Source organism: Penaeus japonicus, unplaced genomic scaffold (genome assembly GCF_977035675.1).
Source record: "Penaeus japonicus unplaced genomic scaffold, GWHDUDI00000001_assembly GWHDUDI00000001, whole genome shotgun sequence".
NCBI classification, from domain to species: Eukaryota; Metazoa; Arthropoda; class Malacostraca; order Decapoda; family Penaeidae; genus Penaeus; species Penaeus japonicus.
In genome coordinates this window covers 48,745,786-48,750,785 of record NW_028234403.1, presented here as the reverse complement: position 1 = coordinate 48,750,785, position 5,000 = coordinate 48,745,786, and positions in this window count along the sequence as shown.

Below are 5,000 nucleotides of genomic sequence, written 5' to 3'. Positions count from 1 at the left end.
CCACACATAAACAAACACTCACACACACACATAAACAAACACACACACACACACATACACACATTAACACACACACACACACATACGTACACACAAACACACATAAGCACATACAAACGCACACACACACATAATCAGAAAAGTAAATGAACAGTCGGCCGGGCAGTATTTAATCATTATTCCCCTCTAACCTGCATGTGTCCAGCCTAAGTCCCTCTATCAATTAGCCACCCGGACGTTTATTTTGAATGCAGGTGAACACAGACAGGTAGACGAGATCGTTCGTGTGGATAGTCGGCGTTCGCATAATTGATGTACGCTGCCATGTCCGACGCGGGCCTAAAGCGCAGCATTATAACGAAGAGAGAGTTTAACATGACTCTGCTTTTCGCTCATTAATCCGTAAATGTGTTTTTACCTCCCTCCCTTCCCCTTCCCCTTCTCCCCCCCCCTCCATCTCCCTCCTAACCCTCCCTCCTAACCCTCTCCCCTAATTATATATATGTAAAAAAAAAGAAAAAGAAAAAAAAAAAAACAATTCTAAATTAGCTGAATTTTATTTAGAACTTTGGAGAACATGGCTGGTTTGAACTTTGTGCTATTCGAGTGTTGGGCCTTTTTTTTCCAGCCTTACTTGAGTTCGCTTGTCCATTATGTATAGCACGGAAAGGCCAACATTGTTTGCGTAAATCTAAGCTGAATTCCAAAATGTATAAAGAATGTGAATAAAGAGCACTGGCTCCGGATTTTAAAAGATTTATGATTTATGTATATATTTAATGGATGTCTTTGTATGTTATTTATTTCTTTTTTGCCTTTGATGTTTTTGTTTGATTTCATTGTATTCGTTCTTATTGCTGTTATTGACATTATTATTCCTATTATTATCATTATCGTTATTGTTATCATTTTTTACCAATATTAGTATCGTCGATATCAATGTCATCATTATTGTTATCATAGTTAGCCTTGTTATCTTATTGTTATCATTGGCGTTATCATTGTCATTATTATTTTGATTTTATTATCTTTATTATCATTCTATATTTATCATTTGTATTATGATTATCATTATCATTATAATTATTGTCATTATTATCATTGTTATTGTCATTATTGTTTCAATATTATTACTATTGCTGTCATGTGTTTTAAATGTCGGTACTGTTATCATCATTACTCTTAAAATAATAATTATTATTATTGTTATTACCATAACTATTATTTTTTCATCATCCATTATTTTCACTATCATTACCTTCTTTATCATTATCATTTTCATTACTGTCATAGATATTATTATCTTAATTATCATAGCTATCATTATATTGCTATGATTGCTTTTATCATTATTATCATTATTACCATCGAAATTATAATTGTTATTGTCATCAATACTGGTAGATTATTATAATTATTTCTATCATTGTCGACATTGTTATCGTCATTATCATTATTATTGTTCTCATCATCATTACTGTTATGATCATTATTGTCATCATTATTACTATTATCGTTATTGTTTTATTATAGTTATCACTGACATATATGTTTTACCATTGTATTTATCATTATCATTATTAATATCATCATTATTGTTAGAGCTATTATCGTTGTCATTATTACTTTTATCATCATTAGCACTGTTATCTTTATTGCTATGTATTATTATTGTCATTGTTCTTTGTTATCATTACTGTATCATTATTGTTATTATCATTAATGTTATAGCTGTTATTGTTGTCATTATCATTATCATCGTTAACATTATCATCAGTATTACTATTATCATCATTGCCATTAATTTTAGTTATCATTACTGTTATTATTACTCATTATTGCTATCATCATTATCATCATTACTATAACAGCAACAGTAATGAGAAAAATGTTTGTGGTATTTGTAAAAACAAAAACAAAAATGATCATTACTTTAACTTACACACACACATACACAAACACAATCTCGTCCCATTCAGTATCATTACCCCCCCCCCCACACACACACACACACACACTCACACACACACTCACACTAACGCAAAGTACCGGCTTCGCAAAGATCATTGCAACATTAAAAATGCACGCCCATAGACATGCCATTAAACACACCACACAAACAACATCCGGCATATCCTATTGCAACCGTCAAAAACTCCATGACAAATAGACCATGTCAGAAATGTATTCCCACTATCGGAAATTGAAATGAAAATTGTTTATGTGTGGATTTTTTTTTTTTCGAGCAAGGGGGGAGGGTGAGGGTGAGGGTGAGGCGGTGGGGGGTTGATATACAATGGAAACTCATGAAATATGACGTAGTGACACGTCGACGTAATTTTTATCTATTGATTTATTCATTTTGTATTAATTCCTCTGCAACAGACAATTCGAATGATGTAGGTGATTTGTATGTTATTTCAATCCTCCATTGTTGCTATGCAGTGAAGACAGAGTGGGACACATAAGTCAAATCATATTGTAGTTATGTATGTATAAATTCATTTAGATATCATTTAGATAACTTTTTGTTTATTTTATTGAGGGCAATGGTGATAGCAACAATTAACTGATAGGGATGATAAGGATAATGATAATAGGAATAATAGTGAATAGAGTAGTAGTGATAATGAAAATAATAATAATAGTAGTAATGATAATAAGGATAATGATAATAATAACAATGATATTATCAATACTAACAACAACAATAATGATAATAATGATATAATAATGACAATGATAATAATGGTTATAGTGATAATGATAATAATAATGATAATGATAGTAATATTAATAATAACGATAATAATAATAATAATAATAATGATAATAATAATAATAATAATAATGATAATAATAATAATAATAATGATAATGATAATAATAATGATGATAATAATAATGATAATAATAATAGCAAATAATAATGATAATAATGATAGTAATGATGATGATAATTATACTGATAATGAAAAGTTGTATTGATCACCCTAACAATAATGATAACAAAAATATTATATTGTTGATAACGATAATGATCAATATGTTAATAATGTTGATAATTATAATGACAATGATAATTTTGATAATGAAAGCGATAATGATAAGGATCCTAATGATAATTATTTTGATAATAATGACAAAAATGATGACAATAATGATAAGGATGTTGATAAGAATAATCATAATGATAATAATAGATAATAAGGGTAATAAGAGAATTTAAGAATGGTAACAATGGAAATAACTTTAACAATAGTAATAATATTGTTAATGCTTTTGGTGATGATCACAAAATGATGATAATACTGCTAATGATAATTGAAGTAATAATGACATTAATACATAAAGATGATGATTATAATGATGATAGTATTGACAATAATAACAATAATGATGATAATGATAGCGATTTGGTAAAAATAATTATAATGATGGTAATGATAACGATTTGGTAAAAATAATAATACTGATAATGATAACGATTTGGTAAAAATAGTTATAATGATGATAGTAACAGGAGCAGCAATGATAGTTCTAACGATTATGATATTGAAAATAAGGATACTGATGATAATAACGATGAATAAGATATGATAATGATAATACTGATGATAAAAAAAAAGAAGAAAACGATAATTACTTCAGACATTACTAACATATATTCTATCAATTATAATTCTTACATTCAGAATTAAGTGAGAGAAAAATCACAACAACAGCAGCAGCAGCAACAACAACAACACCAACAACATTTCCTCCATATGACATGAATTTCCAGCCAATCATTCGCGTTACAGAACATCAATCAGGAGAACAAGAACACGGAAATGAGGCTGGCAATGAGCCTCTGTTATGCTTTGGTAACATAGGCACACTTTTTTGTTCAGTGGATTCTAATACACTCCATGTCTGAGTGGGGAAGGAAGGGGAGGTAAGTGGGAGGGATGAGAAGAGGGAGGGAAGGCGAAGAGGATGGGATGGGAGGGATGAGAAGAGGATGGGATGGGAGGGATGAGAAGAGGATGGGATGGGAGGGATGAGAAGAGGATGGGATGGGAGGGATGAGAAGAGGATGGGATGGGAGGGATGAGAAGAGGATGGAATGGGAGGGAAGAGAAGAGGGAGGGAAGAGAAGAGGATGGAATAGGAGGGATGAGAAGAGGGAGGGAAGGCGAAGAGGATGGAATGGGAGAGAGGAGAAGAGGATGGAATGGGAGGGATGAGAAGAGGGAGGGAAGGCGAAGAGAATGGAATGGGAGGGATGAGAAGAGAAGAGGGAGGGAAGGTGAGGAGGATGGGATGGGAGGGATGAGAAGAGGATGGGATGGGAGGGATGAGAAGAGGATGGGATGGGAGGGATGAGAAGAGGATGGAATGGGAGGGAAGAGAAGAGGGAGGGAAGAGAAGAGGATGGAATAGGAGGGATGAGAAGAGGGAGGGAAGGCGAAGAGGATGGAATGGGAGAGAGGAGAAGAGGATGGAATGGGAGGGATGAGAAGAGGGAGGGAAGGCGAAGAGGATGGAATGGGAAGGATGAGAAGAGAAGAGGGAGGGAAGGTGAGGAGGATGGGATGGGATGGGAGGGAGGAGAAGAGGGAGGGAAGGCGAAGAGGATGGAATGGGAGGGATGAGAAGAGAAGAGGGAGGGAAGGCGAAGAGGATGGAATGGGAGGGAGGAGAAGAGGGAGGGGAGGCGAAAAGGATGGAATGGAAGGGATGAGAAGAGAAGAGGGAGGGAAGGCGAAGAGGATGGAATGGGAGGGAAGAGAAGAGGGAGGGAAGGCGAAGAGGATGGGATGGGAGGGAAGAGAAGAGGGAGGGAAGGCGAAGAGGATGGAATGGGAGGGAGGAGAAGAGGGAGGGAAGGCGAAGAGGATGGAATGGGAGGGAAGAGAAGAGGATGGGATGGGAGGGAAGAGAAGAGGGAGGGAAGGCGAAGAGGATGGGATGGGAGGGATGAGAAGAGGGAGGGAAGGCGAAGAGGATGGAATGGG